At 44.0% G+C, this 16,044-nt stretch overlaps 1 pseudogene; it reads right to left on the bottom strand.

Moving 5' to 3' along the window:
- Window positions 1–687: 687 nt before the first annotated feature.
- LOC124664355 lies at window positions 688–6,867 on the bottom strand (annotated as a pseudogene).
- Window positions 6,868–16,044: the final 9,177 nt, after the last annotated feature.

Raw genomic sequence — 16,044 nt, forward strand, 5'->3', positions numbered from 1 at the left:
GTTTGTCGAAGAAAACATAATCTGACAATGTTTGGAAAAAATCACAAAAAATCCTATCATGCATGAACATTCATGTCTTTAAGCCATTTTCACCTAAAAATCACCTCAAATCATTTTCTAGGTGCCTCTTGGCATGGAGTCCTTTTTTCCGTACAAGTTGCCTCAAAAAACATTCACTTGTTTTTTTACTTTTATATTTTTAAATGTAAAAGAGCGTAGCAACACAACTCTGAATATTCTGGAGAAAAGGAACACTCTGAAACCAAGATCGTAGCGTGTGCTCTGTTTCCCCTGTCTTGTGTCCTCGCCGCCGACGAGTGTAGAAGCTAATTTTATGTCCACCACATTGTGCTGTTGTCCCAGCTGTTTATTTTCTTGTTCGTGAAAATCCGGTCCTTAGTTCACATAAGAATCTGAAAGAACAAACAGATAAATGAGAACAGTTTCAGACGAGACCCTTGTCTTGGTGCAAGCTTTGCTTCGAGCAGAGGCATGATGCTTTGTCCAAGCCACTGCCTTCCAGAGCAGAACGTGGTGCGCGTCTTCGCCTCCGACGTCCACCGCATCGTCTGAGCGCCAACGTGGCAACGACGCTGTCAGTCAATACCCATCATCCCCAGGTATCCCTCATCATCAACAAATTGAGCGCAAGCCTGACGCTGATGAACGCATCGCCGTCTTCATGGTCTACATTCGCATCGAAAGGGTGTCGGCGAAAGCCCGCTTGTCACGGAGCGGCAGCTCGGCCGGCGCTGCTCCATCAAAAGGCTCTAAAACCGCTCGGCTGTGATGACCGCTCCTCAGCCGGGTCGCCATGGTCACCAGCGTGCCTCCCAGGCGCCGGCTCCCATCCACCATCTGTCAGACAGACATCGTCTAAAAAATAAAACAAAGTTGATATGTCACTGTAATATAAGGACTGTCATTCTTATTCAAATGGCAATGTCCCAACTAAAACAGTTATCAAGAGATTGGACATTCAGTAGCAGCACTGCAGAAATATTGCACCACTAAGGAGGAAGTGCCTTAGTAAGAAAGCAGAACTCAAGAAAATTTAGAGAATATTGGCTAATTGACCTGGTGCAAATATCACATATCTTCAGAAGCGAGTTTCAGATTCAGGAATCTAGAAATGTTGCATCGCTAATGGTGAAGTAGCTTAGTACTGAGCTCAAACAAATTCAGGAATCTATAAATGTTGCATCGCTAATGGTGAGGCACATGGCAAAAGTTTCAGAATCAGATTCAGTCATAAATGTGCCTCCAGAAGATAACAAAACAAAAACATACATGACACTTATAAAGAAGGCCATCCTTCCGTTTCTTCTCTATCAAAATTTGAATGAACAGTGTTCCAGAAACAATAAAACGTTTGGAAAGCAAGTATATGATCCGAATAAAAAAAGAATCTATTCTTCCTCAACTACTGCTGCGTCTCCAGAATTTCCTCGGCGCAATCTTGCGGCCGCAGGAAAGAAATTTCCAGGCAGTTTGAACAGGGGGCGCTGGTCTCCATCGAACTCACGCTGCTGGTAGGCCTGTGCAAGGGAATACCCCAGAGCCCTAGCAACAGGGATAGCAACAGCGTTCCCAACTTGGATATATCTGCAACAGAAGTACACACGCAACACAACCGGATCAGTTTCATAATTCCCGTAAAAGTAAAGAATCAGCTTCACAATAAACAAGGTTCAGAGAATCTGTTTCATCCAAAACTACAGTTGATGTCAAGTTAGATCAACTTACTTCTGTTTTATGGGGCCATCCAGCTTGTAGTAATCTGGGAAGCCCTGCAGCCTTGCGTTTTCGCGAACAGTCAAAACTCTGTCCTGATTCGGATGCAATATAGCCTGCATCCGAAAGTCCCCGTCAAACAAAATATATTGGCAGGTTATCAAAGAATCATAAAAGCACCATAAATTTTGTCAAGATCTTACTAGGTTGTGAGGCTCGGCTCTCGTCACAACGGTTGACACAGTTTCATCCAACCACAGGCGTCCAAATGGTCTGCAGAGCAAGACAACAAGGATTATTGGTGGAGTTCTAGGAATATTACATGAGGATATTCAGTCAGCATACGTACTTAAATGACTTCCCCTTCATGAAGGTCATTGCATAATCAGGGACCTACAAGAGAAGCAAGGTTGATTAAAACATGGGAAATAGAAACACTATTAAAGCTGATTGAACCACACAGACTGATTTTAAATACCAATGGTTTCCCGGAAGACAGATATACACGAGGAATATCTGGATCAAACTCAACTTTCTTGTTTTTCCCAACCCGTACACCTTTCAGATCACGGAAGTTGGCCCCCTGGCATAAAACTAATGCTTAGAATTACAGGATAGATGATTAAAAAAAGAATTACAGGATAGGGCAAAAAGATAAAGAGAATGACACATGTTCTGCCTTAGCTTGCCTTTTTTTTGGGAATGCGTCGCACACGTTCGTAATCATCCTTATTCAACTGAAGCGGCTGATGATCAAATAGCTGAACTTTCTTAGGAGTGGCATCTCCAAGCGAGTCATCCATCATGGCTTAAAGTGAATAACAGAGCCAAGTAACTCAGCATGTCACAAAGTAACTCACAGTAATTAAGAAGTCACTCCAAACACAAAAAATGATGGAAACTATGGCAAGGTGGCATCATTGAACCACCAACATAACTGAAAATACAAGAAAAATGGACTATGCCACATGCAAAGAAAGGGATAAAAAGTTAACAGTATGACTGAAATACACGAAAAACATGACTCTGCAGATACAATGAAAGAGATAAGAAATGAACAGAAAATTCATTACAAAAACATAAAACTACTTGTTCATATTAATTTTAAACATCAACATGTCACAATATGTGGGTTTACCTTTACGGTTGAGTCGGATATAGCGCTGGAATTCAGTTATGGGCCTACTATTATAAGGCATCACATCATTAGGTTGATCGTTTCCAACCTATAGAAAAACAATATAATTTATAGCAAGAGAGAAGTCCACAAATGTACAGGCAATACTCAAAAAATAATTGAGTATGCAAGGAAGTCAATCAGTGCTAACCTTTGGTAAATCCGACAACGCATCTCTTAGGACAAGAGCTTCCTCCACGTTCTTAGCTTCAGTTTCATCACATGCAACTAGACATTGCTGAAAACAGAACATCATTTTAGCAAGATATAATAATAATAAAAACATTGTGTTAGTAATGTGTTCTCGTACCGAAAATTTAGTTGGCACTTGTTGTCCTCAACTAATGGCATCATGAGTGGGAAGAGGAAACTTTGGAAGTACCTACATTTTCAGATAAACCTTAGCAAGAGCGCTACAAGGTAAAAAAGAGCATAGAAAAGAGAGATACCACTAAAGGAAGAGCTCCCCAAAGAAAGGCTCGCATTCTGAACTGTGGTAGCCCGTAACATCCGGCAACCATCATCCCAAGTCTAGCTTGGTAATTCATGGCTACAAGCCGACTCAACGCATACCGCCCGAGAAACCCATCTGCAAATTTCAGAATATCTACGACGTTCTCCATGAGAACATACTTGGGTCTAAGGTAGTTTACAATGTTCATAAACACAACTAGCTGTTGGTTTCTTTCATCCGTCAGCGGATCTTTGTGCTTCCTATGTCTGTTTAGTCCACTAACTCCTTGACACGGAGGACCTCCACAGATAACATCCACACGGCCCTTCGGAATTAGAAATACATTAATAGGTAGCACAAGAACAAGATCCCAAAACGAACAAGGAGGGATGTACTTACAGGCAAGGGTAAAATGGATTCCCTATAACCACTCTCAACGAATTCTTTAATACATTCCGGAGAATCTCTGAAATGTTAACTAGGGTAAGATACTATTGACAAAACAAAATAAAGAGCAATACAATGAAGAAGATACCAACCTAAGGCCATCAAGTGGCTCCCAGCTATCATGACTAGAATCATACATTTTCCACCGTACCTATATAAATAATATATATCTTGAACTAAACTTTGCTTACAAATATTCTAAATTAACGAGTACATCATTAAACATTCAAGAGAAAGAATAAAAGTAACACTGAAATACAAAATAATTGCACAAATAGGAACTTTGAACAATCAAGTCTGCAGTACCTTAAAACACAAGCCATCTTTTCCAGTGCTATTTGGATCACCATAGCATATATCAACAAACTTCTCTACCTCAAATGTACCCTCTGAGAGAGGTACATTAACATCAACTTCATCATCATTCAAAGTCCGTGGTAGAAAATTGCTATTATAGACGTCATATGCCTTGCAAAGTGCTTCCCATTCCTGAAGGAGGGACAGATAATTCTCGGCCTTCTCATTTCGTACCTACAAATTAGAGATAAAATAATACAAGTATGCCAGGTTAATAAAACAGAGAATTTAATCCAGTGCCAATTGTAGTTAGTACCTACCTCTGTACGTGGGTGGTTATGCCTTAGACTGCTGCAAGCATGTGGGTTCATGTCTACAGCCCATTTCTGCACAAGACATTGATATTTAGATTGTAAATTAAAGTACATTCAAGGCCATAGGAAGTCCTAACACATCCTAACCAGAAGACTTACTCTATTGAATTTTAAGCCAAACAATGCTGCACCCATGCAAAGACCAGTTGACATTGCACCACATCCAGAGTATAGGTCCAGCAGTGTTGCTGTTCCCGTTTGTGCATCAGGTGGTGCCGCAAAGTCGGCAATCACTTTTTCCTTAGAAGAGAAATCATCATCACAAGAAATATCTGATGTTGTTTCACTGCCTGTTGCGCCAATATTTTCTACAAAAGAATTAACTCATCAACAAACATTACTGTATTTCAGGGATCCATCAAAATCGTTACTGTATTGTACCATTCTTAGTATCATGGTACTTGGTTCAAAAAAAAAGTATCATGGTACACACTATTTATGAATTTTTAGTTTTCCTAATGTACTTCAGGGACATATCAAAATCATTACGTATTATACTATTTTAATAAAAAAATTATAATCAGACCATACAAGTCTATGGTGATTACCTGGTGGCATATTAGAAAATGTGGAATATGCTTCCGAATAAGACATGTCATAATACAAATCTGACTGTGCTATAAGCTGAGTTTTGTCCTGCGGGGCCACCTGTAGTTGTTTCACCATAATGCAACATATAGAGATCAGCAAAAAATTAGTATGTGGTTCAAATTCATTAAATTGAAAGAATGAGCGAAGCACTTACATTTGGGCCAACATAAGTAATATTTACTTTCGAGATGATAGACTCGATCTTGTTATCATCCTTTTGCTCTGAAAGAAAAACCCGCTTATCATCATGCTCATGATCACCAACCTTCAGCAACTTCTCAGTGATGACCTGCAATTTTTTTCTTAGACACATGCTGAATTGCCATCAAAAGAAGAAGAAGAAAACAGCCTGCTTAAGACGTACCGTATCAGCCACACGGAAAAACCAGCGGCAAGAGAAATAAGACCCATGGTCAACTCCTTGAAAAAATTCTGTAATCCTGCCAATGTAATCTTTCTCACCGGGAGCAGCCTGCAGCCACTCAAAAAAGCAATAATATGATTACACATATGTTTATTCTTTTGGTGCAAACTGTAGTCCTAGTGTACTAGATGAAACATGTGCCTTGATGGTTCAGTTATCAAATGCAGAACTTGATTTGCATTCATGTATCTTCATTAAAATGATCAAACACAGTTTAGCAAACTAAATCCAGCCCTGTATATTACATTACTGAATTGCTACAAGAGAACTGCTAGTTTACATGCAAGCACCAGGTGAGCACATTCTAATTGAGTGTGTGGCAGAAGTTAGCAACATACCCGAAACATAAAACAGCCTGTATAACCATTTTTAAAAATTATCATAACAGAAACTACTCAAAAACAAAAACCATCATAACAAAATATGGCAGCCCAAATTCCAAATTAAACTGTACTAGATAGGCATCTATCTCAGTACGCTATAGAAACGCTCTAGCAGAAGGAAAACCACATCAATCAATCAATGATACTACACACTACTGCAACTGAAAGTAGCTAGCTAGGTGATCACGGTTGTTTACCCGGATGTAGACATCGTCACCAAGGTCAAAATCCATATTGTCCACACGAGCAGATGTGTAGTGGCACAGGGCGCTGTTTTCCTGCTCCCCGCCCGACCTGCAGAGACATATATTTTGGTTTACGTACGTGTCAAGGCGATCGTATACAATGAATCTTGATCTTTCTTAATTACAGTAAGTACAACAAGGTGAAAGACACAGGTGCAGCAACAAGCCATACCTCTGAGTAACTTCTAGATCGTCAGAATCCTGAGGCAAACAACACGTAGAAGGATGTTTCATCAGTCGTCATAGTTTCCAAAGGTGACGCCTACGGTCTAGAGATTGAGATGGGCTCCGTATTACCTCGGATTTGTACCTCTCCGGCCACCGTCGCCGCGCCTCGTCATCTGGCATCGGGTCGCCGACGAAGTGGTCCTCCGACTCCGAGGCGTCCGCCTGCTCCTGCTCCTGCGTGGCGCTTGGCCGCGCCGCCGCCCTCCTCTTCTTGGCGCCAAGCGTCTGCGCATTGGCCTGCTCCTCCGCCTCGAGCGCGGCGGCCTCCTCCTCCTCTTCCGCCAGCCGCAGCTGCTCCTCGTCCGGCTCCGACGCGCAGATGTCGTCGTCGTCGTGGTCTATCGCGCCACCCGCGTCCACCACCATCGCGGGCTGTTTCGGCTTGCCCTTCCCACGGGCTCTGCGCCGGCGCTTGCCGCCGCGTTCGACGATCTCGGCGTCGGCGTCGGCGTAGGCCGGTTTCGTGCGCGGCCGCCGCGTGGAGCGCCTCGGCTCGGTCGCCGGCGGTTCCATTGACGTGGATGAGATGGCAGGTCGGAGGGTGGGCTAGGGTTTTTGGCAGGGTGGTGGGGTGTTGTGCTTGTGAGATCGGCGAGGCGGTTGAGTATTTGAGGAGGCTTACGTGGGGTGGTTTTGGAAAATGGCGGAATGCGCGGGAACATGCGCAACGGGCAGGGGCAGATGAGCTCGCCGTGCCACGACCTCCTCTCGCCGCAGTCGTCGCCTCCACCTGAGCGCGTCGTGGCTGTTCCGAGCTACACGCCGAAATCTCCTCCTCCGCTTTCCTTCCGAGGACTTGCCTTCTACTGCGTTGTTTGAATTTTCGAAATCGCGGTAATGCTGGGTGGATGAATGGGAATTAATAGACCGATTCTCACTTACCATTTGGGCCGGTCTCATTATGGCTCCAACGATTCGTTGCCATCTGTGTTGAGTTTATTTAAAGGAAAACAACCATAATTTAAGTTAGTAACAAAAAATATAATTGAGGCTAGGATTTCAAAACACTATCGTGGGTTCTTTTTTTTTAAAAAAAAAAGAAACGACTAAGGTAACATTGTTTTAAAAGGAACTTGATCCGTCGATAAACATGTATTGACACAGATTCTGACACGTGGGAGCTAGGCAAGTGACAACAAAATGTTAACAACAACTTGAGAGTCGCCTCTCTCCTCCCGAGCCGAGAGGGGGCTTTCTCCGACGGCGATGCCACTCGGAAGAGGCCAAGGCGAGGCGTCGACGTCAATACTGCATGTTCAAGGTTTGGTGTAGGGCGTGTGGGAGTAGGTCATCGGAGTTTCTCGCCTTGTTCCGGCGCGTCCTGTGGTTTGTGTTGCTCGATGTCTGTGCATGTGGGAGCGCATGTTGTAGGGATGTCCAACAACAAAGTTGAGATCTGGAGCTCTACGTACTGCTCCGGTGGTTACGCACGTTGTCGGCCGGTGGTCATCGACCCTCTTCGTCAAGCTTCCATGGGGAAGCTAAAGTACGTATGTAGAAGGTCGATGCGGGCTTTGTCAATAAGTGTGAGCATCTATTCACCGATTTCAACACACTTCTCGTTCTCCGGGCCGGCATTGGCTCGTGCCCTGGTCGCAACCACAATCACCGTTGGCATCAAGAAGAGGGCGCACGCGCACCCACATTGACATGTGTATGCCATATCGGGTCATAAACATTGTTGTCCCTTGTACGAAGCCTAGGAAGGAATAGAAGAAAGCCCATAAAGAAATTCAGATGAAGCCGAAGATGATGCGTTAGGAAAGCAAAGCCCATATAGACTAAACCGACTTGTAATGCAACTTGACCTCGAGGTGGACTCTCAGACCTAGCCCACTATATAAGGCTTAGGAGGAGCCACCGAGAGGGGACAGATCCAATCAGGCGAGACACCTTGTAACCCTAATTCGACATAATACAATCTCGGATATTCGCCCTTGATCATAATATTCGTCGGCTGCCTAGTTTGGATGAACGGTTTGTTGATTAGCCAGTGTCCTCCTTCCTAGAAACCCAAGTCCATCATCATGGGCATTGACAAAGTTAACCCTTTGTCACACATAATAGATGGTGTTGCCACCTCGAACATGGCCTCGGTGGCCCTATAGCTAGGATGAGACAATGGTCGTCGCGCCGACAATCGCATCTCATCCTCGAAATGTGGGGCGGTGAAAGAAGCCGGGGGGCAGCGCCAAGACGAAGCAGGATGTACACCGCATCGACCTTCCTTCTGTTGCTCCTCCTTTAGCCGTGATGGCCGCCCGACATGAGGACTACGGCGTCACCAACAACTTATTCATCGATATACGATGTGCACGAGTTTCCCAATACATTCGTGAACATTACCGAGCCGCCACTTGATTCTTACGATTTGGATGTCTCGGGTGAGGTGGTTGAGGATGACTTGGAAGAGATTGAGGAGGAGGTGTTCAATTCGCCTCAATCGTCGAGGAAGAAAAGAGCAGTGAAACTGCACCGCATCGAAGATACTAATTGCTTGGTGTGGGCATGGGCGCAAGTATCCATCGATGCGGTTGCCGCAAATGATCAAACTAGGAAGCGCTATTGGCAATGGATTGAAGAAAAATTCTTCAAGCTAATGCCTCGAGTTGCTACACCGTGGACTCTCTCCTATAGATCACTGCAAGGCCGGTGGGATGTGATCAAAGCTTGTTGAGCTGATGGAGTGGAGCTATGGAGCAAGTCCGGAACGAACCTCCGGTGTCACCACTATCGATGACTATGTGAGTGCATTTCATTTTGCATTGATTTTGTGATTGTGTTGCACACGGTCTAGCATTTAGTTTGCATTTACATTGCATTTGCTTTGCAATTGTAGGAAGTTATTGCAATGGAGAGGTATAAAGCAATGCCGGATCCAAGGGAAAACCATTTACACTCCAACATTATTGGAGAAGTTGACCTATAATTTCATATTTTCTTACACACCAAATAGAAGATTCTTCACTATAAATCTCTATCATGATATTTGTTACTATCGACATTAAAGCTTCCCACCAAGATATTTAATCATATAAAAAATAGGATAGAACGCGCGCGCACACACACACAAATATACACACGGTATAATTCATCCATATTGCACTAATTTAATACAATATGCATGTTTTCTTCATGTTTTTCACATGCATGCCAATTAACTATAATGTATTCCCTCTTAAAGGGCAATGTCCTGGAAAAAAAAACTAAGTTATCTTTCGTTGGAAACTATAACTTAAATTTGGTGACTACATTCCAATTCAAGATATCAGAACTATGTAATAATACTGAATCTAAAAAGTTTTGTATGTGCTAATTACTTAGTTGTAATAGAGAAATATATAAACAATAGATAACAAATCATATGGCCACAACAGATGGATGGATGTCTGAGAGCAAGTGTGATGTAAATTATCAGTAGACATATATGTTAATAAAATACAAGTTGATGTTAAGATTGCAATTACATGTCACATGATTTACACATCAAACCATAATTGACACCTTAATCATGCCCGATTAATTAATTTCTTCCTATTCGCTCGAGCCCACAAGGGTGCAGCCCGGGCGGCCGCACAAGACCCCAAATTTTCTTGTTTTGCATTATGAAGACTATTCTCCAATACATCATCACTAATATATTTTAGCCCAACTGGTAACTCTCAAGATTTTAACAATTCCGGCTGATGGCGTTGCATGTACGTGAAATTAATTTCTAGTAGTAAGTTTTGAACATATTAGAAAAAGGATATAATGTGTTCTCAGATTCAAATTAATAATACTTTAATTTTAATTTATAAACTTTGAATACGTTTGATATAGGGAGTGATGTTTTCGCGCTTCCTTTATTTTGAAACACATATTTGATACATTTTGGAATTTTTAAAAAATCCAAACAAATAATTCACTTGTACATCTGCACATACTATGTGCGCACAAAGTCTTTTCATGAAAAATCTACTTGGTGTTTAGGCTGAGCAAAAAAATACAAAATTTGGTGCAAAAAGTAATACTTTTTGTGAGACATGTTTTGTCTTTTTTACATTAACCTTAAAAATATCGATTTCTCGCGAAACTGTACTAACGCACATAGATTATGGAGATGTACATGCCAAATTTTTTGTTGGAATTTTTAAACCCCAGGTTTGACATATGTGTGTCTCATAAAGGCGGAATATTTATTCAGTGGGAGAGGACGTTCCCGTCGACAGCAAGGCGCCTCTGGTGACTTCGTCAATTTCAAGATCCAATCCGCCGGCTCAGTCTTCCGGAGGTGCTCATAGGGGTAGGGTGTGCGTGTGTGTGTTCATAGGGGTGAATGTATGCGCGTGTATGTGAGCGTTTGCGTTTGTACTGTATTTCTAAAAAAAATTGTTGAATTTTTTTGACAATTAGAAAATCTATTGGGTTTTATATCCATAGAAAAGGCTGGTTTTTACGTTGGCTCGCCAAGCCTAACACAACCCTCCTCCTTTACATGGGCTTGGGACCGGCTATTCCTAAAAGGCATAGGTGGAGTTTAGTGGTGTTGGTGGCAAATACGATCCTCAATGGAGAGGTATATGGAGCAGAAGAAGGACCAACATATGGTCTTCATCGACTTGGAGAAGGCGTATGACAAGATACCAATGACGGTCATGTGGTGGGCGTTGGAAAAACACAAAGTTCCAACAAAGTACATTACCCCCATCAGAAATATGTACGATTGTGTTGTGACAAGTGTTCGCGCAGGTGATAGTGAGACCGATACCTTCCCAATCACGATAGGACTACATCAAGGGTCAGCCTTGAGCCCATACATGTTTTCCTTGGTGATGGATGAGATGACCAAGGATATACAAGGTGATATTTCTTGGTGTATGCTCTGTGCTGATGATGTGGTGCTAGTAGATGAAACTAATAGGAATTTAGAGCTATGGAGGCAAACTTTGGAGTCAAAGGGGTTTAGACTTAGCAGGACTAAGACCGAGTACATGCGATGCGACTTTAGTGGTGTTGGTGGCGAAGACGGAGATGTCAGTTTAGAAGGAAAGATAGTGCCCAAGAGGGTCACCTTCCCTTACTTGGGATCAATGTTGCAAAGCAATGGTGCTATCGATGAGGATGTTTGCCCTAGAATCAATGCAGGGTGGATGAAGTGGAGGCTGGAATCTGGTATCCTATGTGACAAGAAGGTCTCACAATAGCTAAAAGGTAAGTTCAATAGGACGGCTATCAGACCGACAATAGTTATGGGGCAGAATATTGGCCCACTAAAAGACAATATATCCAGCAAATGAGTGTCATGGAGATGCGCATGCCGTGTTGGATGTGCGGCCATACAAGAAAGAACCGGATTAGGAATGATGTAATTCGTGATAGGTTAGGGGTGGCACCAATCAATGAGAAACTAGTCCAACACCGACAAAAGGTGGTTTGGGCATATCTAGTGGAGGTCTCCAGAAGCTCCCGTTAACAGTGGAACTCTAAAGAGTATGGATGAGACTAGAAGGGGTAGAGTACGACCAAAGTTGACGTCGGTGGAGGCGATAAAAAGAGACATGAGGGATTGGAATGTACCTAAAGTCTTCATTCATTTTCTTTGCATCGATTGTGATCCGCAATACTATAGGAGTAAAAAAAAGGGATCTAAGGAAGAATGTAGGCTAAACTTTTTGATTTTAGTAACAAGGCTCTTGATAAGACTGCATGGAGATCAACGATCCATGTGCCGGAACCTTAGTCACTCGCTTCTTTTCTCTTTCGTTTTTTCCGTTTTTTCCTTCTTTCTTCTTTCTTCTTTTTTCTTTTTCTTTATGTCTCCTTGTTTTGGTTCTTTTTTTGGTTGGGTTTCATATCTAGCCTACCCCTACTTGCTTGGGAAAAAGGCTTAGAAATATGTTTTTTGGGCGGAGGGATTATATGCACCCGGAGCCAAATTTAATTTCCGTTTGATATAGTGTTATTATATTCCTCTAAAAGTATTTTCCTAGTTTTAAAATCTAAATAATATAAATATATTGAAACCGTTAGATGCATCTTTGATACGTTTTGAAATTTCAAAAAAATCCAAACAAAAAATTCACGTCTACATATGCACATGCCACGGTGTACACAAAGTCATTCCATGAAAAATCGACTTGGTGTTTGGGCCGCATAAAAATGATAAATTTTGGTGCTAAAAATAATGCTTTTGTGAGATATGTCTTGTCTTTTTTACATTGACCTTAAAGAATATCGATTTCTCGTGAAACTGTACTAACGCACATAGATTATGGAGATGTACATTTCGAAAAATTTGTTGGAATTTTTTAACAATTAGAAATGTGTTTTGAGGTGTAAGGATTATATGCACCTTAGAGCAAAATTAAATTTCTGTTAGGTATAGTGTTATTATATTCCTCTAAAAGTATTTTCCTATTTAAAAAATATAAATAGTTTAAATGTATCGAAACCATCAGATCTAGGTTTTTTCGGTTGGCCATCGGTTTGATTGGTTTGTTAAACATGTTTCCTCTTGAAACAATTTTTAAGCCGGTTTTACCACAGATTTAGAATCTATAGGCACATATAATTCTCAGTTTAAATGTCCATATAAGGCATATATAAATTATAATTGTTCATTAGTCATAACTAATATTTTTTTATGAGATAGGGGCTCATTTAGAATTTTGCACATGGCCTCAAATTTCGCAGGCCCGGCCATGCATATCATTATAAGGGTCTCATTTAGTATACATGAATTTGTGTTGTATTTTTCATTGAGAGTGTTAATTAATTCACATATTCAAATATTATTAATTAATCAAAATAATTAGTGTATATTGCATGACTGGAGATCAACATCGATGCCACTGATGGCACGGCCATGCACTGTAGCATGACCTAGCCATGTACTTCTGCATGAAAAATATATGTTAATTTCCCAAATATAATGGAAAAATATATGTTTACAAAAACAAGCCAACTATATCTTTATCAAAAGCAAACTAGCTATTTATAAACAAAACTGTTTCTAGAAACTTTATATTGTTCTAGATTGTGAGTCCTATTCCACTCTTTCCCTTTGTAACCTCATATTGAGATTATAACAGTCTTCGATGCATTCCTCGGTGTGTAGGAAGACTCATGATTGAATTCAAGGCGGAATGACCACTTGATCATTGTTGCTTCGTGAAGACTCATGATTGCTCCCCACACACCACTATGGGAAAGCTTCATTGAGGAACATCCTCATATGTATATTATCACCAAATGGACCGCAAGCTTCAATTCAATCATGATATCTTTGATATGCTCATCTTGAACTTTCCCTTCTCAACCTTGATGACATCCAAAACTTGATGTCATCCTCTCATGAGGCATATGAGATCATACTCTTGATGCATACGCACGGCAAGATACCTAACCATATAGACAAAACAAATGCACATATATAGTGGGTTAGCTCATGAACCATAAATGACAAGGCTTACCCTCCACAAGATCACATGATCCAAAGTGGCACAATCTTTATGCTTCATGTATTGACCAACTTGAATTCAATCATCACTCTTAGTCTTGATCAACCTTGTATCTTCTTATGCTCTATCAACATATCTTGAGGTACATAGAGAAATCTTCATATGATTTCATGCTCTAAACCTTAGTAAACTATAGCTCAACTCATGAGGCTACCATGACACCGACTTAGAGCATCTCCAGTCGCGTCCCCCAAACCGTCCCCCAAAGGGATTTGGGGCGCGCCGGACAAAAAAAGCGTTCCAGCCGCGTCCCCCAAAGCCCTTTTTTGTCCGGCGCGCCCCCATTCGGTGTCCGGCGTCCCGAGCCCGTCCCCGTCCCACGGGGGACGCACCGGGCACGCCGGACACAACGAAATGAGAGGCGAGGAGGCGCGGGGCCGACCCGTCGGCGGCTCGGACGCTCAACCGCCACATACGTAGCGACGGTGCGGTTGACAGGAAGCGGAACCGTCGCATTGGCAAGCGCGTCGACGACGCGCCAACCCCGCCGGAATGGAGCGCCGACTCCTCGGAAGAGCAACCGCTGCTCTCTTCGACTTCTGCGCCGCCGTTCATCCGCGCTCAATAAGACCCGTACGTACGCCGTACGCACGCCACCATTCATCCAAGCCTTCATCCGACACCTCCAGCGACGATGAGCTACATCTCCCGGCTCCCGTCCGACACCTCCAGCGAGGGAAAGCCTGGCTGGCCGGCGCCATTGGTGGGAGAGAGCCGGGACGCCGAGCAGCGGCGACGATTCCCCGCCGCCGGTTGACAGCCGAGGAGGAATGGCTGGGCTGGGAGGAGGAGGAAGAAGAGAGCGAGGCCGCGGCGGCGGCGGTGGCCCGTGCGAAGGCGAAGGCGGCCAAGGCGAAGGCTTCCAAGGCGAAGGCCGCCAAGGCCAAGGCCGCCAAGGCCAAGGCCAAGGCCAAGGCCAAGGCCAAGGCGAAGGCGAAGGCCAAGGCGCAGCCGACGAGCACCGGCGACGACGACGCGTCGAGCGCCGACACCGCCTCTTCGGAAGAGGTGACGAGTAGGAAGCGCCACCGCGATGACGACGACGAGGCGGGGCCATCAGCGAAGAAGAAGAAGTAGATAGTTTATATGTATTTAATTATATTTTTTCGAAGTTTTATATATAATTTGTTTATGTTCAACCGATTTGAATATTATTAAATAGTTTCTTTCTAGCCAAAAAAAATACTTTTAATGTTTGGGGGCGGCGTTTGGGAGACGCGGCTGGGGAGCGACGTCCCCCAAACGCGGCACGAACGAAACACGTCCCCCAAACGCTCGATCCGGCGCGGTTTGGGGGACAGTTTGGGGGACGCGGCTGGAGATGCTCTTAGAGCCATATCTAGAGTTCTTCTCTTATGCTGTGTTTGGTTGCGTTGAATTGGGCTCGGAATCAGCCAATCTGGAATTTGAGGCTTGTTTCCACCGTTTGGTTAGACCTTAGAATCGAAGCCCGGAAACTGAGGGCGAATTCCGCGCACCGGTTCGGACCGTGTAAACTTCCCCCGTATCTTTCCGAGGTCAGACCCTCGGAAACCTGTGGAATCGAAGCGGCCTCTTCATCCCGCGAGCAGAGCGAGCAGGCGGAGCCCCGGCGGCGGAGCCCTCCCGATGCGAGCGACCGGAGCGGCGGAGCCCCGGCGGCGGTGCGCAGGTTCGGCCCCCTCCTCTTCTCCCTTTCCTCGCTTCCCCTCATCTTCCCCTCTGCGCCGCCTCCCCTGGTTGCCCCTCTCCCGGCGCCGCCGTCGACAACAAGGCCCCGCTCGCCGACCTCTCCCCGCGGGAGCTCCAGCTCGTGGGCGTCTGCTTCGCGCAGGAGGGCCGCGATACCCACCATGGACCTCATGATCGCCATCACCTGCGGCTAGATCGAGCGCATCGTGGGCGCGGCGGCGATGTCTCCGATTTCTCTGATGTCTCCGGCGGCGAATCCCGGTCCAGGCGAGATGCCGACAACTTCAGGACGACGCTATACGCCAGCGTCAAGCCGCATATCGTTTATCACTCTCCCGTCGGCTGTCTCTCGAAGAACAGCGATGCAACCGATGTGAACTCTCTGTCCAGAATACTTTCCATCGATTGGAGAATTGCAAATTGAAGCCTTGTTGGACGGGCAGACAGCGGATTAGTATATATGCATCGGGGAGAGTAGCTGGGCGGTCATCTAGATGAAAGGAGTCACCAAATTCTG

Source organism: Lolium rigidum, chromosome 6, assembly GCF_022539505.1.
Source record: "Lolium rigidum isolate FL_2022 chromosome 6, APGP_CSIRO_Lrig_0.1, whole genome shotgun sequence".
In the NCBI taxonomy this organism is placed as follows: Eukaryota; Viridiplantae; Streptophyta; class Magnoliopsida; order Poales; family Poaceae; genus Lolium; species Lolium rigidum.